The sequence below is a fragment of the Musca autumnalis genome, unplaced genomic scaffold (assembly GCF_047663935.1).
Source record: "Musca autumnalis isolate F117 unplaced genomic scaffold, ASM4766393v1 scaffold_5, whole genome shotgun sequence".
In the NCBI taxonomy this organism is placed as follows: domain Eukaryota; kingdom Metazoa; phylum Arthropoda; class Insecta; order Diptera; family Muscidae; genus Musca; species Musca autumnalis.
Window position 1 is genome coordinate 165,146,353 of NW_027412088.1, and position 25,939 is coordinate 165,172,291.

Consider the following 25,939-nt stretch of genomic DNA (forward strand, 5'->3'; position numbering starts at 1 on the left):
AAAGGCTTAGTAGCAACAACATCAATGCTGATTTTCGAACACACACAAAAAATGCTGCATGTTTATGGAAAATTTACTATTGTTCAAATAAAAGTTTTCGTAATTTTTAAACCGTTTAAATGTTTGCCAACAAATCGAAATGAGGGCAAGTAGAACAGTTATAGAGTTTAGAGATGTCATACATTATTTGAAAATAGACCCATATAATTGAGTAAAAATTGGATGTACTATTTGATATCATAGATATCAATCCGCCTGGAAATGGAAATAGGACGCTGAAATTTTGTTTGTAGGCAGTCCAAGTTCAATGATGGACTATATCGGTCCACGTTTAGGTATAGCCCCCATATAACGGTACCGCCCGATTACAGGTATTTTGACGTTTTTAGTCAAATTTTTATACCGAATTTAGCAATAACTTGACATTTACAGGGTGTTTTTGTAAAAAGTTTTTGCCCATTCGTTCCCATTTGGTTTTCATAGCGGTTGACGTTTGTATTCGTGTGACAAACAAACGAAAGCTTTTATTTTCGTATTTTTTTGGTTTTCGTAACAAAATCAGACGAACGAATACGTCAAAAATAAACGAATGGAAAAGACCCATCGTTTTGAATGAAAATTTAATAATTTGAGTAATAAATGACACAAAACACACGAAAACTGGAAGGGAATGCAATTTTATTTATTTCCATAGAAGCACACGCGTATATGTACATCCGTTTCTTCATATTATCACAATTATTTTTGTACAAATTTGATTAAATTTTTTTCTTATTATTTGTTTGTCATCTGTTTATCGGGGTTGCCATCAAGTAACACTTTTTACGTGCAGATGCCTATGCAAAATTCGCAAAATATGTATCATGGAAACCCTGAAATATAAAAGCTTTTATGAAATAGACGAAAGCTTTTAGATAAAAACGAATGGTTCGTAAAATTTTACAAGAACCAAATTTTGACGTATACGTTTTAGTACGAACGGTTCGAGTGACAGGCAAGCATTTTTAAAAAAACACGCTGTTAGGGTTCCTAGTGATTAAAAAACGTATGTATAGCCCCCATATAACAACCGTACCTCCCGATTTTCGTTTTTTGAAGATTTTGGTTCAAATTTTTTACCGATCAAGCTATAATTTGACATTTGAGGATCACAGTTGTCAGTTAAGATCTCCACCAAAAATCTTCAATGTAGGTCGATATTTTGGTATATCCCCCATAAAACGGTACCTCCCGGTTTTCTGTAGTTTGAGGATTTTAGCAACAATTTTTAACCGAACTAGCTGTGATTTGACATTTGAGGTTCTCAGTGGCCACAAAACTTCTTCTAAAAATCGTCAATATAGGTAAATATTTTGGTATAGCCCCCATATAACGGTACCTCCCGATTTTCGGTTTTTTGAGGATTTTAGCTAAAATGTTTAACCGAACAAGCTGTAATTTGACATTTGAAGATCACAGTTGTCAGTTAAGTTCTCCACCAAAAATCATCAATGTAGGTAGATATTTTGGTATAGCACCTATATAACGGTACCTCCCGATTTTCGGTTTTTTGAGGATTTTAGCTAAAATTTTTAACCGAACAAGCTGTAATTTGACATTTGAAGATCACAGTTGTCAGTTAAGTTCTCCACCAAAAATCGTCCATGTAGGTCCATGTTCCATATAACGGTACCACCCGATTTTCTGTAGTTTGAGGATTTTAGCTAAAATTTTTAACCGAACTGGCTGTGATTTGGCATTTGAGGTTCTAAGTTATCAGTAAACTTTTCCGTCAAAAACCATCAATATAGGTCCATGTTTTGGTATAGCTCCCATATAACGATATCTCCCGTTTTTCGGTATTTTGAGGGTTTTTTACCGACGTAGCTGTAATTTGACATTTGAGGTTCTCTGTGGTCTCGAAACTTCTCCACCATAAATCGAATTAGCTGTAAATTGACATCTGTAATTTGAAATTGTCCATATGTGTTTTGGTATAGCTCCCATATAACGGTACCTCCCGATTTTCCGTATTTTGAGGGGTTTAGCTACATTGTTTGACGGAGTTACCCGTAATTTGATTTTTGAGGTTCCCTGCAGTTATAAAACTTTTCCACCAAAAGTGTTAAAGATAGGTCAACACTTTGATATAGCCCCGTAGGTGGTACCTTTGACCTGGCTGAACACATTTTTTAGTTTAGATTAGATAATTTAGGCATTTGGGGTATCCATGGTCGAAAAATTTGCCCACCTAAAATTGTGAAAGGAAACTAATTATTCCATTTTATTTAGACTATTTTATGGTGGAGGGTATAAACAGTTCGGCCAGGCAGAACTTAACGGCTTTTCACTTGTTATCGTATCAAATCGAAGTACCCTCGTTAGCCTAATAAATGGTTAAAAAAACGACCAAGTGGAATAATTTGAAGAGATTACACGGCTTTTAATTTCATTGGAATTTTAGGAAACTTGGAGACCGAAAAGTGCCGACGATATAAGGGTAGTCTTGTAAATATACTGAAAGCTGGTCAAAATTTTCCATGTGTTATCATTATCATACCTCTCCCATCTTCATAGTAAGCAATGCTTCAGCTCTTATTCTCAAATGATCCTGACTGTTTGACTGGACATACATTTGTAGGGATAGATATATGCGCTTCAAGTACTGTTCGGGCATTGCTGTTTGTGTGTAAAATAACCCAGTAGTTATGTTTGTACGTACACATCAATACATGATTGTCGAATTTTCGCATTTTCGTTGATTTTGTTGTTGTTTTTTTCCTTTCGCAATCCAGGATTTTAAAATGTTGGAAGGATTCAACGTAAACACACTCAGACAATATACGATGAACAGCATAAGCACAAACAACATAATACCCTGTCAAGTGGTCGGTTGAACATTTGCAATATGCCAAGGCTAGTTTTTCATCGTTCTCGATGTTGTTGCTGCTATTGCTGATTTTTTGGTAGTGATGGTCATGTCGGTGTTATATTCCTTTGGGTGAATCCTGACGCTATAACGAATGTTTGGTTGTTGCTGTTTTATAATTTGTTTTGATGTTTTTGTTGTTAACATTCATGTAGTTGCTGTTGCTGTCGCTGTTGTTGTTATTTCTGTTTTGATGTCCAGGCCCCACCTAGCAGCATTTATTGTCCATTGCCTTGACTATGTTAACTCAAGTGTGCCTTTGTTATTGTGCGCAACGAAAGATTGAAGTCCAGATTCATGAATGTTTGTTTTTATGAAAACAGACAAAAACAACGAAAGGAGTGGGGGCAGCGGTTGAGAGCGGATCATGAGTATGGAGGTTTTGCGGTAATCCAAGTGTGTTTTGTTCGAGTACTCCCGTAGTGTTTACATAAATGAAATCACATTCAAAAATTGCTCATATTTGTTTTCGGTAATTAACGTAATGAAAATTTCCTTTCAAGTGCTTTACGAGTAATACGGTTTTGGTGGTCAGTCAGTCTGTGAGTGTGCCTGTCGAACGGACAGACGGATGGACGTTTGCTCGGTTTGTTTTTGGTAATTTTTGTTAATATGCCGGTGGGTTGAATTTTATGTGAGCATATTTAGGTGGTTATTTTGAGAGAGCTAACGTTTGCGATGTTTAATAATGTGGTCAGCGTCGAATTTAAACTGATATGCGAGCTTATGGCATAGCGTTTGTAAAACATTTTAATTTTATTATGGCATTTAAATACACTAGGGTCCTTATCTGAATAGCTGATATGATATTTTGCTGACAAAATTACGAAAATTTTAAGAAGAAACGTTTGCGTGAGTTGGTAACTCTAAATCGAGATATCAAGTCCTCGATAGTATAGTGGTCAGTATCCCCGCCTGTCACGCGGGAGACCGGGGTTCAATTCCCCGTCGGGGAGAATTCAATTTTTTTTTCATTTTCTTTCACCAATATTTGTAATCATACATACTTAAATTGTGGATGAAAGAAATTAAAGTTTCAGTGTTCCATAATACGAAATTGTTCCCCATACCAAAACACCATATTCACGACTATGTAGAGATTTAGAACGTTTCCTCCATTCAAAGAAAAGTCTGAAAGTAAATGATGTATTCATCAGGACCTTCTATGCCAATTTTATTTCATCCGGAAAATAACTCGGTACCACTCCCATTTCCACGTCAATTTAGATGATGTTCCCATGCGGAGCATTACTACAGGGGGTTTCTTCTTTATTTTGTAGCATTTTAAGTGTAGTATTTTAGTATACAATACTGTAGGGCATCTTAAATGTTAGCCGTCGAATCGTGAAAATTTGATGAATGCATTAGAATAGCTCTCCTATCCGTGGCTGAGACTGAGCTTGCGATGTGATCATTCATGCTTTTATACCCTCCACCATAGTATGGAGGGTATATTAAGTTTGTTTTTATACCCTCAGCATTTATGCTAACGAAGGTACATATATACACTTTCATATGGGCAAAATGTGCCTCATCGAAATAATGGTTTTAGACCCCAAGTATGTTTGGACGAAATGTGTTTCAGACAATTTGGAGTCGATTGAGCAATGTCCGTCCGTCTGTCTGTCTGTCTGGCTGGAGCGCACGATAACTCTCGAACGGATCAATCGATTCGATCCAAAATTTGGCTTTCGTAATATTTTGTCCAAACTTAGTTTAAGTTCGAAGATAGGTTATATAGGTCCACTCCTTTCGGTACCTACCTCCCCCACAAAAGTTCGAAAATGTTCGGAAAAATTGTACGTGCGATAACTCTTGAAGGGAGTAACCGATTTGGTCCATACTTTGCAAATCGTGAATCGTGATGTCTACCAGACTAAGATGAGTTTTAAATATGGACTCAATCGGTCCACTCCTTCGGGTTCCTCCCACACAAATTTGGGATATGTTCAGTTTAGGACCTGCTCTCGAATAGCTTTGATTTTTGTTTTAGCAACTTGTATTCACTGTCCCCTATACGACGGTACAAGTTTCATCAGAGGCAAGTCCACACTTCCTGAGAAAATAGCCCCAAAGTTAAAAAAATCCCTATGACATCGTTTGAGGTGGTTGGAGCGCAAGATAACTCTCGAGTGGATCTGCCGATTCGGTCCAAAATTTGGCTTTCGTAATATTTTGTCCAAACTTAGTTTAAGTTCGAAGAAAAGCTATATCGGTCCACTCCTTCAGGAACCTCCCCCACAAAAGTTCAAAAATGTTCGGAAAAATTGTTCGTACGGTAACTCTTGAAGGGAGTGGCCGAATTGATCCATACTTTACACATCCTAATATATCTACCAGATATAGATCAGGTTCAAATATGGACTATATTTGTCCATTCCATCCGGTACCTAACACACAAAATTTCGGATAAATTCACTTTAAGACCTACAATCGAATCACATTGATTTTTGCTGAAGCAACTTGCATTCGCTGCCTCAATTACGATGATAATTTTTTTTTCAGGGGCAAGTCCATACTTCTTGAGCAAACAGCCCGAAGGGTATAAAAACCCCCTATGGCACCATATGTAGTGGCTGGAGATCCACTTCCATAATGGTCAATGTCCATCCATTCCTTTAAGTATCTCCTCCGCACAACTTTAAATCTTTAAACCTAATCAACATTTTTGTCGGTTCATACATTCAAAATTTTTAAAACTCCCTAAATAAATACGTTTTTTGGGAAACATTTTTTCAATATACACAGGCTGAGGGTATATCTCTGTCAGCAAAGCTGACTGATACTTTTTGACGTGTTATGCTTGTAACATATCGAACGAATCATTTGCGATATAAAGTATAAATATTCTTGATCAGGATAAAATTCTAAGACGATCTAGCCACGTCCGTCTGTTGTAATAACTCTAGCGTCCGCAATAGCCCCCATATAACGATACCAACCGATTTAAGGTGTTTCTTTCATTCTTTCTTTGAATCGTAGTAGACTTTTGTCTGGAAGGAATAGCTGTGTCTTTTTACGTGATAATTTGTAATAATTATTACGAAATGTTACTAAATGCTGTCTTTTTACACAAAAGTTCAGTAAAAGAGAGCGAAATGAGAGAACAATTTTGACAGTTGCTTGCTGAGAAATTGCTAAAAGTTGCTGCAAGAATTTTTCTCAGCAACATTTAGCAAGTTCGATCAGCTGTTTTTAATCATCTGCTAATGGTCAGCTGTTCAATGTTTATCTGATTTTTGTGGGGAATACTATAAATATTACGATTCAGCTATATTTATTGATTATTTTGTTAATATATTAATTATTTTTTATTTATTTTGCTTAAAATTTAAGAACTTTTTCATTGCTTTGGAGTTAGTTTTTCTTTCATACATTGGCGCCAATGTTTTTGTTTTGGTAATCAACTGTTACCTTGCTAAAGATTACAAAATGCTGTCTTTTTACTTTTTTCTCTATTTTCGTATCAAAGAGTAAAATCTCTCTTACTCTCTGAAAAGAAGTTACTGAATAATTATTACTGGAAAAGTAAAAAGACACAACTAATATCGCATAATCGATTATCTTGTGATCGATTTTCGAGTTTGCTCATAGATTGGCGGTTTTACAGTTTTGGCGGTGTTACAGTTTCAAGAGAAAACTCGAAACTCGATTTGCTGCGGTTATAAAAAACCGAAAAATCGCATTTTTAGTTTTAGACCAAAATCGAAAAGTCGAAAAATCGATTATTGATTTCCATTACCTATCCCAATTTGGTGGAGGATATACAAACGAAAAAGGGAGTAGTTCTGTAATTACTTCCAACCGATTGAGAATTACAAACCTTATAGTATTGCATTGAAAATTCTATGCCACTTTTCAATACATTATTTATGAAACATGCAGGTAACATCCTCGATAGTATAGTGGTTAGTATCCCCGCCTGTCACGCGGGAGACCGGGGTTCAATTCCCCGTCGGGGAGGATTCAATTTTTTTATTTTCAAAGACAATTATAGAAGAGTACAAGTTTTGGGAAGTATATCAGTAGTGCGATTCTCTAACTCATTTCTTGAGTTACCGACAAATATTGGAAAAAATTAAAATGCAACATTATGACTGAAAAGTTCAAATAAAAATTGACATCACTGTTGCTATCGGTAGAACTTCACGACTATTTTTCATAAGTCGCTAATATAGCGAATATCGTTAATTATTGGGCTTTAAGGCCCTTGTTTGTTAATGAAAAATAAAGATTATTTTATTGCATTTTTTATCCGACGTTTCCTTGTTGTTTCCAAACATCTTCAGGGATAATTTATTAAATATATAATTTAATAAATTATTAATTTCAATTTTACCGATTTCTGTCGGTAACTCAAAAGATCAGTTAGAAAATAATCCGTAGAATCTCCTCCCCGACGGGGAATTGAACCCCGGTCTCCCGCGTGACAGGCGGGGATACTAACCACTATACTATCGAGGATCTTGAATATCCAGATTACAGTTAGTTATAAAAATACTATGTTTCTTAGTTTTGATTTAAGTGCCTCAATATTTGTTGCAGTTAAGCGAAAATTACACTTCAATGTGTTTTAAGTGCCAACCTATAAGAAAAACACATTTTTATACCCTCCACCATAGGGGGGTATATTAAGTTTGTCACTACATTTGTAACTACTCGAAATAATCATTGTTGACCCCACAGACTATATATGTATATATTCTTAATCGGCGTGCAATTCTACATCGATATAGCCATGTCCGTCCGTCTGTCCAAATAACTCTAGCGTCCGAACCGATTGACGTAGGTGGATGAAATTTTGGGAAAATCTATTATTTGTACGTAGGACTTTTGGTATTGAAAGCGGGCTATGTAGGTCAACGCTTTCGTATAGCCCCCATACAAAATGACGCGTCGTCGTTTTAAGGAATGTTTAAGATATTTGTCCCATTTTACCACCGAAAACATTCCTACCAAAGTTGGTTTATAAAGGTCCACGTTTTGTTATAGCCCCCATATAACGCCCCATATAAAGTACGCGTCATTTTAATATATTTTGAATGTATTAGTCCCATTTGACAACAGAATCGGTTGTAACTTTGTATTTTGTGTTTCCAGAGGCTATGAAATATTTCTACCATAAAAAGTTTATATAGGTCCACGTTTTGATATAGCCCCCATAGGACGATATCTCCCGATTTTCGGTATTTTGAAGGGTTTGGCCTCATTATCACACCGAGATGGCTGAAATTTGGTACTTAGTCTTCGTTGGGGGTATAGAACTTTCCCCCAGAAATTTGTAGGTATAGGTCCACGCCATCATATAGCCCCCATAGAACGGTACCTTCCGATTTTCGGTATTTTGAAGGTTGTGGCCATATTAATCCACCGAAATGGCTGAAATTTGTGGTGGAGGGTATAAAAAGTTCGGCCCGACCGAACTTAACGCTTTTCCTACTTGTTTGAAAATATTATTGGATCTTATTTATTAATATCACTTAAAGAACAACTTAATTTAGATCCGAACGTTTCGTTACATGTTCCATAAGATTATATGTACATACATATGTATTTTAAGAATTTAGCTAAATTTAGAATTAACAAAATTCAAGCCGACTTTTTATAGACCTGAACTTCACTCGACGCCGCACAATGGGAAACAGGGCTTTGTATTCGTAGAAAGATGCCCGAGAGTGTCCTCTTTCAGCCCATATGTATGTACATATGTATGTAGGTATATTGACTGCCACTGAAAATTATGCAACCTGAAATAAAAAATGTAAACGTTGATAACTTGGAAACGAGTTGAGATTTTTTAACAATTCAAAAAACAATTTTGTAGGCTGAAATGCGTTCATTGTTTTTTTATAAGGTAGTTAAGATTGTGGCCTTTAAAAATCGTTTCAGTAAATTACCGTAGCGTTTACACAACATGATCTAATGTTATGAAATTCCAAATTTAGTGGACTAGAACTTTTGTGGAACAATATGGAACAAAGTTTTGTTTTCACAGAAAGATGCCCAAAAGTCTCATCTTCCAGCCCATATATACTTTTGTACCCGTCCCGTTCCGTCCGTTTAACACTTTTTTCAATTTATTGAAATTACATGGGTAAAAATGTGTGTTTTTCTATACTGTTTCCATATGAGTTACAGTTTTTTGACACAAATTACAACTTTTTTGAGTATATGAGTTTTTATACGAGTTAAATAAGTTTTATTAAAACCCAAGGAGAATTTTTTTAATTTTTGAAAAAATTTAAATTTTTTTGGTAAAATTTTTTTTTTTACAAATTTTTGAAAAAATTTTGACCAGGAAAAAACGATTCTGAACCACTGTGCGGCGTTGCTCTGATATAGGTAAAAATCAGGGCATAGAACACAATTTTTTGTTCTTTTCTTTGAAAATAGTTTTCAGTAATATTGTTTACAATGCTTTGACAATGTTTGCAAAAATTTTAATATCCTTTGTTGCCATTCAGTCCAAACTATAACACTTCTTCCGAAGCGTTTTGATAGCGACAGTTAATTTATTTAAACTCAGGTGTATGTTGGCTTCTTCAACAAGTAAAATATCGACTTTACGCCAGGTATGCTGATTTTCATCCGAACTATGAATTTTATACCGCACAATGCCCGCAGAAATAGACATAATTTGAAAAACCCTCGCGCAAAAAAAAAAATATATAATTGGAGTGATTCTATGAAACTCGTCGTAGGGAGCAGTATTGTTTGGCTTGAATGGCAACAATGGGTGTTGAAATTTTTGTTTTTATAAAAACATACCTGGGGCTCAATTCTCGTTCTATGAAAATTTGAAATGAAAAGTTTTATAAAGGAAATAAATGTCAAATGAAAAATTTTATAAGGCAAATGTTTTTCATTTAAAATTTTCATAGAACAAGAATCCAGGCCCTGGTCAAGACATTGTTAACAATGTTTCTAAAAACTATTTTCAAAGAAATGTGCAAACAAATTTGTTCTATGCCCTGATTTTTACCTCAATCAGGGCAACGCCATAAAGGACTAGTCTAATATAGGGCAAGCCTGGCTAATACGGGACTTTCCATATATCATTAAATTGTTTGTACGTACTCTGGACATAACCCATAATGATATTTCATAGTATTTTTTTTTTTTTTGGAAAAAAACTTCAAAAACTAGACATTTCTAGCCAAATTGCCAAAAAGGGACATTAATTACTATCATGCCAAAATTTCGTCAGGAACATCATTTTTTCTATCGGAATCATCGACAAGACTACTGAAAACGAGAGGGAACCAATTATTACACCATTCTGATTACTAAAATGGCATAAAAAGCGAAAATTTTGGAAATTATTAATTGATAATTGTGATACATCATTTTCAATGCTCAATTCAAAAAAGCAATTTTTTTGATTTCCGGTAAAATTTTAGTATAACGGTACTGTAAACGGAATAGTTTTGTATGCCATCTTAAAGACAACTTTTCAGCCTACAAAATTGTTTTTTGAATTGTTAAAAAATCGCAAATCGTTTCCATGTTATCAACTTTTAAATTTTTTATTTCAGGTTGCATCATTTTCAGTGACAGCCACTGTACTTTTGTACTCGTCACGTTCCGTCCGTTTAACACTTTTTAAATTTATTGAAATTGCATGACTAAAATGTGTGCTTTTTTCCACACCGTTTCCCATATTAATTGTAGTTTTTTTTACGCAAATGGGCAATTTTAAGTACAGTCGAAATCGCTTATAACGTCGTCGTTTATAGCGTCATATCGCTTACAGCGAGAAAAATTCAAAAGTCCCGAATTTCTGACCTTTATATTCCACACAAATAAATATCGCTTATAACGTCATATCGGTTGTAACGTCGGTTTTTTGTGAAATATTTGAATTTTGCTATTGGTTATAACGTCGAATCATACGAAGAAGGAAATTTTCTCTCAATATGTATATGTATATTTTTTCAAACTCAAACAACAACAAAATAGCAAACTTATGCACAACATATTCGAAGATGGCGGTCAATTAACCTTGAATTTTTGCAGCCAATGTCACATTTGTTTTTTACAACCCATGGACCAAGGTGGAATAAAATCATTAAAATCGCATTGCCGAATTGGAAAATATCCACTATCCTGGCAAGAATAGAAAAGTATCAAAGTACGAAATTAAATGTGTTGGATACCGTGTTATTTTTAGATGAATCATGGAAAAATGTTACGTCTTATGTCATTGAAAATTGTTTTCATCATGCAGGATTGTTAATGGTCCTTTGAACGATTCTAAAGACATTAATCTTCATTCTAATTTTTCCCAACACGTAGAAAATATTGATAAATTAGTTGCCATCGATGACGAAGTTTTCACATCTGCCATATATAATGACGACGATATAATGTTGGAAGTTTTAGATGGAGGCAAGTGTCAAATTTCGGATACTACAGAGACAGAATTTCAAATGCCGTCAGTGTCAGAGGCGTGTCTAGCTTTAGAAACCCTGCAACAATTTATTTACTCAGAAGATGTTACAAACAAAAATGTGTTTTGGAAACCCCTTCAAAATCTGAGTTAAATTTAAAACTTATGTCGGAATTCAAAAGCACAAACTAAAATAACAGACTATTAGAAATAGAACCATATTCTATTTTAAGGTGATATATCTGCTGAAGAATAAATTTAATATCGTTATTTTTTATTATTTTGTTTTTAGTCATTTATACTTAGGTATATAGAAAGAAAAAGTAAACAATTGAATTGATTTTATTTATTTACTTAATAAAACACCGTATTTATACCCTAAAGTCACTATACATAATATAACTTTACCTCTTTTATAAAAATCGTTTATAAAGACTATCGCTTATAGCGTCCGATTTTGGCCGGTCCCTTGACGTTATAAGCGATTTCGACTGTATATGAGTTTGTATATGAGTTATATATGTGTCTTATGAAAACCCAAGGAGTATTTTTTAATTTTTGAACAAATTTAATTTTTATTTTTAATTGTTATTCAGTTTATAATAGAGATATACATATAGTTTATGTGTATCTCTATCCGTTCAAAAGATACAGACTTTTGACCAGGAAAAACGATTCTGAATCACTGTGTGCCGCAGAACTTTACAAATTTGTTGTTTTTATATATTTTGTTTAGTGAAGCAATATATTATACTCGACAACAATTGTGACCATAAACGCATAAATTGGCATATAAAACAATTCAACCAACCGTTCATAACTGTAAATGTTGACAACTTTACCAAATTGGTTGACATGTGTCATAGACAAAAATTATTCTTCTTTTTGTTCGCATTTCACCTAAAAAAAAGGATACCACCTCAAAAAAAAAACTAAAATCATAATTAATGTCATAAAAAACAGTTTATGATTTGTTATGGCACTGCCATAAAAGTGTATCCTGTCAAGTGATAAAAAAGTGCTGGAAGTGTCTGTCAATAAAACTCCAACTAAATTGTTTATTCATTTATTTTAGTAATAAACTCCTGTTTAAATTAGTTTTTTACAAATTATAACTGACACTTTGACAAATTTTATTCAAACAGTTTTGTGAAAATTCACTCGGGTCACATTTTTTATTATTTGCAATATTTGCTTTTGTATGTTTCAAATACTAAAAATCCAATTCTGGCTTGTTAATTAAAGTAATTAAAACTAGTTGCAAATTTGCCATAAATTTAAACTTCATAGACTGTTGGGTGTATGGTGTTGTCTGCTGCTGCTGCAATCATAAACATGCACGAGTATATCCTTTTGTTACGATTTTTTTTAGTTTTGTTGTGAGGGAATTTAAAAAAACATTTTTTGGACATGCAGTAAAATCGTGCACATCGTGTCTGATGTGTTGTTTTATAAACAAACAAAAAAACAGACAAAAATTATTATTTGTGCATGAGTATCTCTCTTTGAAGAGTTAACGTACGAACGACGCTCTTCAAATAACAAGAATGATATAAATAAAATTTGTTGTTATTCCAGAGACGTTGGGCAGGACTTTAGATCGATAAAACGTAAAAGAAACATGGATTTTAGAGAATATTTTTATGAAATTATCAACCCATTAAAAGTGGACTTTTTTAAGAATATTTGAAATATTTGAAATTATCACAGCCATTCAACTTGGATTTTTAAAGAATATTTTTGTGAAATTTCACAACCATTAAACGTGAATTTTTATAGAATATTTTTTTGGTGAAATTATTACAGCCATTAAACGTGGATTTTTATTAGAATTTTTTGTGAAATTTCACAACCATTAAACGTGGATATTTATAGAATATTTTTTGTGAAATTATTACAGCCATTAAACATGGATTTTTATAGAATATTTTTGTGAAATTATCACAGCCATTAAACGTGGATTTTTAAAGAATATTTTTGTGAAGTTATCACAACCATTAAACGTGGATTTTTAAAGAATATTTTTGTGAAATTATCACAGCCATGCAACTTGAATTTTTAAAGAATATTTTTGTCAAATTATCACAGCCATTAAACGTGGATTTTTAAAGAATATTTTTGTCAAATTATCACAGCCATTAAACGTGGATTTTTAAAGAATATTTTTGTGAAATTATCACAACCATTAAACGTAGATTTTTAAAGAATATTTTTGTGAAATTATCACAGCCATGCAACTTGAATTTTTAAAGAATATTTTTATGAAATTATCACAGCCATGAAACGTGGAATTTTAAAGAATATTTTTATGAAATTATCACAGCCATGAAACGTGGATTTTTAAAGAATATTTTTATGAAATTATCACAGCCATGAAACGTGGATTTTTAAAGAATATTTTTATGAAATTATCACAGCCATGAAACGTGGATTTTTAAAGAATATTTTTATGAAATTATCACAGCCGTGAAACGTGGATTTTTAAAGAATATTTTTATGAAATTATCACAGCCATGAAACGTGGATTTTTAATGAATATTTTTATGAAATTATCACAGCCGTGAAACGTGGATTTTTAAAGAATATTTTTATGAAATTATCACAGCCATGAAACGTGGATTTTTAATGAATATTTTTATGAAATTATCACAGCCATGAAACGTGGATTTTTAAGGAATATTTTTATGAAATTATCACAGCCATGAAACGTGGATTTTTAAAGAATATTTTTATGAAATTATCACAGCCATAAAAAGTGGATTTTTAAATAATATTTTTATGAAATTATCACAGCCATGAAACGTGGATTTTTAAAGAATATTTTTATGAAATTATCACAGCCATGAAACGTGGATTTTTAAAGAATATTTTTATGAAATTATCACAGCCATGAAACGTGGATTTTTAAAGAATATTTTTATGAAATTATCACAGCCATGAAACGTGGATTTTTAAAGAATATTTTTATGAAATTATCACAGCCATGAAACGTGGATTTTTAAAGAATATTTTTATGAAATTATCACAGCCATGAAACGTGGATTTTTAAAGAATATTTTTATGAAATTATCACAGCCATGAAACGTGGATTTTTAAAGAATATTTTTATGAAATTATCACAGCCATGAAACGTGGATTTTTAAAGAATATTTTTATGAAATTATCACAGCCATGAAACGTGGATTTTTAAAGAATATTTTTATAAAATTATCACAGCCATGAAACGTGGATTTTTAAAGAATATTTTTATGAAATTATCACAGCCATGAAACGTGGATTTTTAAAGAATATTTTTATGAAATTATCACAGCCATGAAACGTGGATTTTTAAAGAATATTTTTATGAAATTATCACAGCCATGAAACGTGGATTTTTAAAGAATATTTTTATGAAATTATCACAGCCATGAAACGTGGATTTTTAAAGAATATTTTTATGAAATTATCACAGCCATGAAACGTGGATTTTTAAAGAATATTTTTATGAAATTATCACACCCATGAAACGTGGATTTTTAAAGAATATTTTTATGAAATTATCACACCCATGAAACGTGGATTTTTAAAGAATATTTTTATGAAATTATCACAGCCATGAAACGTGGATTTTTAAAGAATATTTTTATGAAATTATCACAGCCATGAAACGTGGATTTTTAAAGAATATTTTTATGAAATTATCACAGCCATGAAACGTGGATTTTTAAAGAATATTTTTATGATATTATCACAGCCATGAAACGTGGATTTTTAAAGAATATTTTTATGAAATTATCACAGCCATGAAACGTGGATTTTTAAAGAATATTTTTATGAAATTATCACAGCCATGAAACGTGGATTTTTAAAGAATATTTTTATGAAATTATCACAGCCATGAAACGTGGATTTTTAAAGAATATTTTTATGAAATTATCACAGCCATGAAACGTGGATTTTTAAAGAATATTTTTATGAAATTATCACAGCCATGAAACGTGGATTTTTAAAGAATATTTTTATGAAATTATCACAGCCATTAAACGTGGATTTTTAAAGAATATTTTTGTGAAATTATCACAACCATTAAACGTGGATTTTTAAAGAATATTTTTATGAAATTATCACAGCCATGAAACGTGGATTTTTAAAGAATATTTTTATGAAATTATCACAGCCATGAAACGTGGATTTTTAAAGAATATTTTTATGAAATTATCACAGCCATGAAACGTGGATTTTTAAAGAATATTTTTATGAAATTATCACAGCCATGAAACGTGGATTTTTAAAGAATATTTTTATGAAATTATCACAGCCATGAAACGTGGATTTTTAAAGAATATTTTTATGAAATTATCACAGCCATGAAACGTGGATTTTTAAAAAATATTTTTATGAAATTATCACAGCCATTAAACGTGGATTTTTAAAGAATATTTTTATGAAATTATCACAACCATTAAACGTGGATTTTTAAAGAATATTTTTATGAAATTATCACAGCCATGAAACGTGGATTTTTAAAAAATATTTTTATGAAATTATCACAGCCATGAAACGTGGATTTTTAAAGAATATTTTTATGAAATTATCACAGCCATGAAACGTGGATTTTTAAAGAATATTTTTATGAAATTATCACAGCCATGAAACGTGGATTTTTAAAGAATATTTTTATGAAATTATCACAGCCATGAAACGTGGATTTTTAAAGAATATTTTTATGAAATTATCACAGCCATGAAACGTGGATTTTTAAAGAATATTTTTATGAAATTATCACAGCCATGAAACGTGGATTTTTAAAGAATATTTTTATGAAATTATCACAGCCATGAAACGTGGATTTTTAAAGAATATTTTTATGAAATTATCACAGCCATGAAACGTGGATTTTTAAAGAATATTTTTATGAAATTATCACAGCCATGAAACGTGGGTTTTTAAAGAATATTTTTATGAAATTATCACAGCCATGAAACGTGGATTTTTAAAGAATATTTTTATGAAATTATCACAGCCATGAAACGTGGATTTTTAAAGAATATTTTTATGAAATTATCACAGCCATGAAACGTGGATTTTTAAAGAATATTTTTATGAAATTATCACAGCCATGAAACGTGGATTTTTAAAGAATATTTTTATGAAATTATCACAGCCATGAAATGGGGTTTTTTTAAAGAAAATTTTTATGAAATTATCACAGCCATGAAACGCGGATTTTTAAAGAAAATTTTTATGAAATTATCACAGCCATGAAACGCGGATTTTTAAAGAATATTTTTATGAAATTATCACAGCCATGAAACGTGGATTTTTAAAGAATATTTTTGTGAAATTATCACAGGCATGAAACGTGGATTTTTAAAGAATACTTTTATGAAATTATCACAGCCATGAAACGTGGATTTTTAAAGAATATTTTTATGAAATTGTCACAGCCATGAAATGGGGTTTTTTAAAGAAAATTTTTATGAAATTATCACAGCCATGAAACGCGGATTTTTAAAGAATATTTTTATGAAATTGTCACAGCCATGAAACGTGGATTTTTAAAGAAAATTTTTATGAAATTATCACAGCCATGAAACGTGGATTTTTAAAGAATATTTTTGTGAAATTATCACAGGCATGAAACGTGGATTTTTAAAGATTATTTTTATAAAATTATCACAGCCATGAAGCGTGGATTTTTAAAGAATATTTTTGTGAAATTATCACAGGCATGAAACGAGGATTTTTAAAGAATATTTTTATAAAATTATCACAGCCATGAAACGTGGATTATTACAGAATATTTTTATGAAATTATCACACCCACGAAAAGTGGATTTTTAAAGAATATTTTTATGAAATTATCACAGCCATGAAACGTGGATTTTTAAAGAATATTTTTATGAAATTATCACAGCCATGCAACGTGGATTTTTAAAGAATATTTTTATAAAATTATCACAGCCATGAAACGTTAATTTTGAAACAATATTTTTATCCATGAGTTTTGGATTTTTAAGTGGATTTATATGTACCCCATTACAAACCACATCCCTGACTTAATGATGATCTACATCTGAGGGGATAGGGGTTTCAACAATAAAAAACATTTATCATAAATGTTTTTCTTTATTTTTCGTTGTAGTTGCAGTTTCTTTCGTGTCGAACTGAATGCTTTAGTTAAATGTTTGTTTGTTAGCCTCCACTCAAAAAAAGCCAACTACAAACAAATGTCGGGTCGGTTATATCCTTGTATATCCTGCTCGAAAAACGTGTTGTTTATGCAAAGAGTGTTGCTATGTCTGGATTGTGCAAAAATAGCCCCAGAGCATAGAAATAGTTGTATATAAAATCAAACAAACATATTTATGTATGTACATACACACAATTCATATAAACAAAAATAAAATATATAAAGCATAGAAAAATACCCCAAATAATACATTTGTTTTTCGGCCAGATAAACAGATATTTCGTTTTTAAACAAATAAATAATGATGTCCGGTTAGTCAAAATTAGAAATAAATATATTTTTTTGTTTAAACAAAACAAAGTTATTGAAGAAAACTTTAAATTAAAAGTTTTATTCTGTTTTATTTGTTACGTTTCCGAAACTTGGCGAAAAACGACAAAAAAACAACAACAAGAAGAAAGAAACAACAAATTTTAATTACAATGTCTGCTTTGGACATTTTAGTGTCCTTTCACCAACATCCTAGTTTAGTTTGTTTTTGTTTTTGCATAGACTTTTCTTACCCTGCTACTGAGGGAGAGAAAGAGAAAGGCAAGAATTCCTTTTGTTTATTTTCAATGTTCAGCTAAAGCAGTATAGAATATACGAAGCTTGACTTCTTAATTGACCATCATGTACCCTACAGTGTAGGATGTCCTTTATGGGGCCAGATTAGACCTAATTATCCTACAACAATTTAGATCCAAAGCATTTGTTCTCGGATTTATACCTTAATAAAAATCAGCATAATACATTAATAAAGATATGCATAATGTAGGTTATGAATATTTCGAGATGTTACGAACGGAACGAGAAAATGAATACTCCAAACCGCTTATGATTGTGGCGAGGAGGGCCTATAAAATGTACATCATGCATGCCAACAGTTTCAACATTCATTTCCATGACATAAACAACGACAAATGTATTAGTGGATCTCTCCTCCTACACATGTCCAGTTGGATATTTTCAACTGTCCCAAACTGCAGAGTAGAGGAACCAGACACTTTTTGTCAAGTTAAGCCTTGGTCATTTGGCTGAAAACAAATCATATGTTTGTCCCAATGTACGGAGATGATGTTGCAAAATTGAAAACTTTTGTTTGTTTTGTAGTTTCATGTTCGCAACAATAATTCTCACAGTCTATGGTCCGGTAACTCTTTCGCAACACAACAAAAGGCTTCTGACACACTTGAAATGTCCTGAACAGTAATCCAGTGAACAGCAGCACCCATCATCATTCGAGGAAATTTTCTCTTCGTTCAGCTGAGCTCTGCTCACAACAAGGAAGTGGTAAAAGAGGAAATTATGTGAGAATTATTTTTGGCATTTTAATGCTTGCACCTAAAAAATTAAGCCGGAAGTTTTATAAATTTAATAGAAAAAACATCAACCAAAACAAATTTGTTCGTTGTGTATTTTTTAGGGGTAAAGAAATTATTGTGATTAGTTAAGTAATTTTTATTTTTGAAATATCAATTATAACATAACACTGTGTGTCATTTTTTGAGTCATGGTTTATTAACCACATTTTGACACCATAGCGTGATAGAATACAAAAAATAAGAGGACACGTGTCTCGGCGTTTTTCTCTATCACTTCAACCTGAGGCTTTGATGTCAAAAGGGATCATTTTGTCAGGCACATATCTTTTAAACCGCTTGGAATTTGGGATAATTTGTCGAGGCAAGGTTGTAACTCTCGTCCCGAAGAATAATAATTGTGTACCCATAAAATCCATTAAACTTCATCTTCAAGGTCAAAATCGTCAAGGTCAAATTTCCATTATATTTTTTTCTCGGATTTTAGTCTACAAATATCAAACCGATCAAAATTGAAGCAAACAACCAACTAGTACAATGTTCCTTATATCTCAATAAACAACTTTCTAGAACATACGAACTCTGTAGAAACTGTTCTTAATGGCCAAAATAGCTAAACAAATGCTAAACAGTGCCTGACAAAATTATCCCTCTTGACTTAAAGCCTCAGGTCTTTGGGGGCCCACAACCGCGAAAGTTGAAGTGATAGGGAAAAACGCAGGTACACTTGTCTTTTTATTTTTAGTCTTCTATCACGCTCCGGTGTCAAAATATGGTTAATAATTTTGGTGTCGCATAGTGTAATTGTTAATTCGAACTTTTGAAATTTGAGAAAAATAGATTTACGGCGAAAAAGTTATCGATATAACAATTGTGACATTATTTTTCATTCAAATCCGAAGTATTGTTCCAAATTCCAAGCGGTTTAAAAGATATGTGCCTGACAAAATGATCCCTTTTGACACCAAACCTCAGGTCTTTGGGGGGCCATAACCGCGAAAGTTGAAGTGATAGGGAAAAACGCAGGACAGGTGTCTTCTTATTTTAGTCTTCTATCACGCTGCAGTGTCAAAATATGGTTAATAATTTTGGTGTCGCATAGTGTAATTGTTAATTCGAACTTTTGAAATTTGAGAAAAATAGATTTACGGCGAAAAAGTTATCGATATAACAATTGTGACATTATTTTTCATTCAAATCCGAAGTATTGTTCCAAATTCCAAGCGGTTTAAAAGATATGTGCCTGACAAAATGATCCCTTTTGACATCAAAGCCTCAGGTCTTTGGGGGGCCATAACCGCGAAAGTTGAAGTGATAGGGAAAAACGCAGGACAGGTGTCTTCTTATTTTAGTCTTCTATCACGCTGCAGTGTCAAAATATGGTTAATAATTTTGGTGTCGCATAGTGTAATTGTTAATTCGAACTTTTGAAATTTGAGAAAAATAGATTTACGGCGAAAAAGTTATCGATATAACAATTGTGACATTATTTTTCATTCAAATCCGAAGTATTGTTCCAAATTCCAAGCGGTTTAAAAGATATGTGCCTGACAAAATGATCCCTTTTGACACCAAACCTCAGGTCTTTGGGGGGCCATAACCGCGAAAGTTGAAGTGATAGGGAAAAACGCAGGACAGGTGTCTTCTTATTTTAGTCTTCTATCACGCTGCAGTGTCAAAATATGGTTAATAATTTTGGTGTCGCATAGTGTAATTGTTAATTCGAACTTTTGAAATTTGAGAAAAATAGATTTACGGCGAAAAAGTTATCGATATAACAATTGTGACATTATTTTTCATTCAAATCCGAAGTATTGTTCCAAATTCCAAGCGGTTTAAAAGATATGTGCCTGACAAAATGATCCCTTTTGACATCAAAGCCTCAGGTCTTTGGGGGGCCATAACCGCGAAAGTTGAAGTGATAGGGAAAAACGCAGGACAGGTGTCTTCTTATTTTAGTCTTCTATCACGCTGCAGTGTCAAAATATGGTTAATAATTTTGGTGTCGCATAGTGTAATTGTTAATTCGAACTTTTGAAATTTGAGAAAAATAGATTTACGGCGAAAAAGTTATCGATATAACAATTGTGACATTATTTTTCATTCAAATCCGAAGTATTGTTCCACTTTGGCCTAGTTTTTTACTTCGAAATAATTATTATATGTACATATAATTTTAATTCTCTACCTAAATTTATAGATTCGACATTTGAAAAATTGGCCGTGACGCCTTCGCGATTTCTTGCTTTTATCATTATCCCACAGTCAATTAACCCCAATCCCTTTTATCGCAAAATTCAACTACTTTTTAAACTGATTTTAAACACAGTTTTGTTTGAACGCGAGCATGTGTTTGGTTACTTCCTTATGGTGTCTGTGGCATTTAGATTATGCCACAATTTTAACATCCGCTATAATGCAAGAAACATTTCCGTTTATTTATTTTATTCCGACTGCTATATGAACCAAGTCAACCCATTTATTTTACACCCAATGACAGGATTACAAACACTTTAAAAATATCACAACTTCCGCAATAAAAATATGAGGATATTCAAGTGATAAAATAAATGCAGTCAAAGTGCAGCACACATTATTTTGTGGTGACAAATGCGAGAGACATTAAGCAAAAATATGGACAGTGTGTTATCTCACAAAACGGTATGCAACCCTGGCATGTCTCCACGTGGTGCATCTTGGGTAACGCTAAATGAAGCCAAAGTAACAAGTTTTAACACCACCTTCAACGGAACCCCAAACCAAATAATAGCCAATTTAGGCTGAAAATGTAGATAAAAACTTCAAAATACATGAAATCCTGTGGTATCGCTGTATGTCCACAGTTTTTGATGGGGAAGTTTCTGTACCATTGGGAACTCCAAATGACAAGTTACAGCCAATTCGGGCTAAAAATGAAGATAAAATTCTCAAAATACCTGAAATCGGTTGGTACCGCTATGTAGGGGCTATAGGTTTCATAATATTTCATGTATTGTCATCCAAATCTGCAAAGTGTGCAAAGTTTTAGTTCGATTGGCCCACTGCAACTGTGTTAAAAATGAGGTAGATTTGAACTAAACAGACACCAAGCGAGTTAAATAAAACACTGCAATAAAAACTTCAATATATCCAGCAAACCAAATGTTGGATGTCCGACACCTCGGAACAATTTCGGCAGCAAAAGCGTTCAGATTTCGTTCCGATTTCGGAAGTCAATTTCCCTTCGATTTCGGTACGAATTCGGATCGATATGTCGGAAACAAAATTCCTTTCGCTCAACAACGACCATTTGTATATATCTAACAAGCAACATTTTAGTTTGTTGTCGAAAAACAAAATAGTTGGTTATAAAATTGGCATGTACAATTTTTAAATATTTTAACTATAAATGCGATATATAATAATTCCAGTTATTGCTGATAGACTCAACATATTCGTACAGAAAGTTTAAATTGTTCCACTATAACTACAATATGATAACTAGTCGGAACAAAATTCGGACGCTACGTCCGACGTCGGATGCGAAATCGTAACGACATCTTAACGAAAATAGTATAAAGTGATTGACAATTTCGGAGCGAAATGTCAGAGAGAAATCGAATCGATTTCGGTCAGAATTCGGACGAAATCGGAAATGCGAATTTTCGTACAGATTTCTGAACGATTTTGGAAAATGTCTTAAGAATACGAAAAAAAACAAAAACAATTTTTCTCTGACGTTTCTTCTTTTTTATACCCTCACCACATGGAGGGTATAATTAAATTTGTGATTCCTTTTGTAACACATCGAAATATTCGTCGGAGACCCTATAAAGTATATATATTATTGATCAGCATAAAATTCTATTTCAATTTGACCATGTCCGTCTGTCTGTCTGTTGAAATCAAGATACAGCTCGCAATTTTAAAGATAGAGAGTCAAAATTTGGTACAGAAGTTTTTATTACTTGCAGGATGGTTGGTATTGAAAATGGGATATATCGGTCCACGTTTTGATATAGCCCCCATAGAACGGTATTTTTAAGGTTTAAGCTTCATTTTCCTACCAAAATGGCTGAAATTTGGTACGTAGTCTTCTTTAGGGTTACAAACCTTTCCACCAGAATTTTGTCGGTATCGGTCCACACCTTCATATAGCCCCCATAGAACGGTACCTCCCGATTTTCGGTATTTTGAAGGTTTTAGCTTCATTATCCTACCATTATCCTACTAAAATGGCTGAAATTTTGTACGTAGTCTTCTATAGGGTTACAAACCTTTCCCCCAGAATTTTGTCGGTATCGGTCCACACCTTCATATAGCCCCCATAGAACGGTACCTCCCGATTTTCGGTATTTTGAAGGTTTTAGCTTCATTATCCTACCAAAATGGCTGAAATTTGATACTTAGTCTACGCTGGTGGTATAAAATTTTCACCCAGAACTTTGTCGGTATCGGTCCATGCCTTCATATAGCCCCCATAGAACGGTACCTCCCGATTTTCGGTATTTTGAACACTGTGGCCTCAAAATTCCACCGAAATGGCTGAAATTTGGTATTTAGACTTCGTTGGGGGTACTCAAACTTCCCCTTTAAATTTGTCGGTATAGGTCCACACCTTCATATAGCCCCCATGGAAAGGTACCTCCCGATTTTTCGAATTTGAAGGTTGTGTCTTCAATATTCCACCAAAATGGCTAAAATTTGGTATTTAGCCTTCAATGTGATATAAAACTGTTCGCCAAAAATATGTCTGTACAGGTTCACGCTTTCATATTGTGCCTTTTCTGACTAAAATTCGTCGGTATAGGTCCACGTTTCGATATAGCCCCCATAGAACGGTACCTCCCGATTTTCGTAATACTGAAGATTGTGACGTCAATATCCAACCGAAATGGCTGAAATTCGTTATTTCGTCTTCCAATAGTTATAAAATATTCAGAAGAGTATTATCAGTATAGGTCCACGTCTTCCTATATCCCCATAGAAGCGTACTTCTTGAGTTTCGGTATTTTTTAAGATTTAGCCACATTCTCTTACCAAAATATAGGAAATTTGGTATTTAGTCTTCTTTGAGCCTAAAAACTTTCCGTCAGAAATTTGTCGGTACAGATCGACGTTTTGAAATAGCCCCCACAGAATGGTGCCTCACATTGTTTTACCGAAATTGCTGAAATTTAGTATTAAGTCTTCTTAATACACGAAAGGAAACTAATTATTCCATTTTACTTCAATACAACTTGTGGTGGATGGTATAACAAGTTCGGCCCGGCGGAACTTAACGCCGTTCTTACTTGTTACAATTATAAAGAAAATATTTAAAAATTGAATGCGGTGCCCACTGTAGCTCGAAAACGGATGATCCGATCTTCGTATATTTTTTTGGGATTATTATACATATAAAAAGCTTATACTTAAGCGAGAGACTTCTTTAAAAAATCTTTTTTGACGGATTTATTGCGAAAAAACTGACAATTTTTTTTAGTTAAAATTGAAATGTTGACTTTTACAATTCACATTTTTTTAATGGATGTTTCTTAATTCCGTTTCGATACAGCATTTTCGTTTTTGCGGAAACAGAAATTAAAAAACTTCATTGATAAAGGAGCTATATTAATTTTAGTGTTTGTTTAATTTTAATTTTTGATGCTACATCCACGGTTATTCATTGACCGCCTTGAAATAGACATATATCGATGTAGATTTTCATGCGGAAAATTGTATACACCCTGCGCAAACTAGCGATGTTTTATAGGTTTTTGAAGACTATGATGCGGCCGAGGCTACATCGTAGCCTCCAAATTAAATTTCAAAAAATTTTTACAATATTTTTTTACATATTTTAATTTAAAATGCATATAAAGTAAAATGGGTTATTTTACCAGTATTTCCATTTCAGAAGCCTTGAGATATACACTGCCGCTCACGTGAATAGAACCCCCCTGCATATTTTTTTTCAACCTCTATTTTTTCCGAATTATACAAGATATGAAGTTTTTAAGTTTTATTATATTTGGCTTCATGTGTTTGCAGTAAACTTAGCCATTCATTTGCTTTCAAATCCTATTTGTATAAGAATAATGAAAGGAAAACAAAATAAAGTCAAAAATTGATGTAAAAAATTTTGCTCATTTGAATAGAACCCCCCTTTAAAACTTCGGAATACAGAAAGACTGTATTAGAATATCGATGCATATTCACTCTATTTTAAAAACGAAGTACTTTCAGTAATATTCAGTAAAAGTATATCCCTCCGGATTAACACCCGTATATCCTGCTTTGGCAAGGATTCTTTAAATAATCAGGTGTAATGTGTAACAAATCTTGTTTTTTTCTTTCAACAAGTACATTTTTAGAAGCATACTGTCTCCTTTAGTCGTATATTTTACGCATAAGTCATTCCCATACATTTTAGATAATATTTATGACAGTAGAATAAGGCGGCCCTTCCAGGATATCCGCATTTTTTTCAAAAATTTAAGTTTTGATGACTCCAAGTGTACAAAAGTTTGTAAAATCGTGATGAAATTTCTACTCGGGATATTTGAAAATGCTTCTCCCTGTTTGAAATGCCTGTTTTACAAATCCTTTTTTAATTGTCGTGCGCTTTTATTGAGAAAGAAATTGACGACCAAGTCCTTCATAATTAGTAAGGACTCTCCTGGTTAAGTAAACAATTGCATAAATATATAAATATTTTGTTTCTGTGGCGATAAATGGGCTTTTATGGTGCTGGAACGCATTACTAATTATTAAGGACATGGGCGGCAATTTACTTCACCCTAAATGCGCACGACAACTTATAAAGGAGTTCTGAAACAGGCATATCCAGTAGTGAGTAACATTTTTGGATTTCCCGAGTGGAAATTTCATCACGATTTTATAAACTTTGTACACTTGGAGTCATCAAAACTTAAATTTTTGAAAAGAAATGCGGATGACTTATGCGTATGGGAATGACTTATGCGTAAAATATACGACTAAAGGAGACAGCACGCTTCCAAAAATAAACTTGTTGAATGAAAAAAGCAAGCTTTACACTTGATTATTTAAAGAATCCTTGCCAAAGCAGGATATACGGGTGTATCCTTAATCAGAAGGGATATACTTTTACTGAATATTACTGAAAG

General features: G+C 32.8%; 3 non-coding genes across 3 annotated transcripts; 2 read left to right on the top strand and 1 right to left on the bottom strand.

Annotated features, from left to right (window-relative positions):
- The first annotated feature begins 3,792 nt into the window (after window positions 1–3,792).
- TRNAD-GUC (transfer RNA aspartic acid (anticodon GUC)) lies at window positions 3,793–3,864 on the top strand. The gene has a single exon. It is a non-coding gene; the product is annotated as a tRNA-Asp (tRNA).
- Window positions 3,865–6,799: 2,935 nt separating this feature from the next.
- On the top strand, window positions 6,800–6,871 carry TRNAD-GUC (transfer RNA aspartic acid (anticodon GUC)). Its single transcript has one exon. It is a non-coding gene; the product is annotated as a tRNA-Asp (tRNA).
- Window positions 6,872–7,300: 429 nt separating this feature from the next.
- TRNAD-GUC (transfer RNA aspartic acid (anticodon GUC)) lies at window positions 7,301–7,372 on the bottom strand. The gene has a single exon. It is a non-coding gene; the product is annotated as a tRNA-Asp (tRNA).
- Between the last annotated feature and the right edge of the window lie 18,567 nt (window positions 7,373–25,939).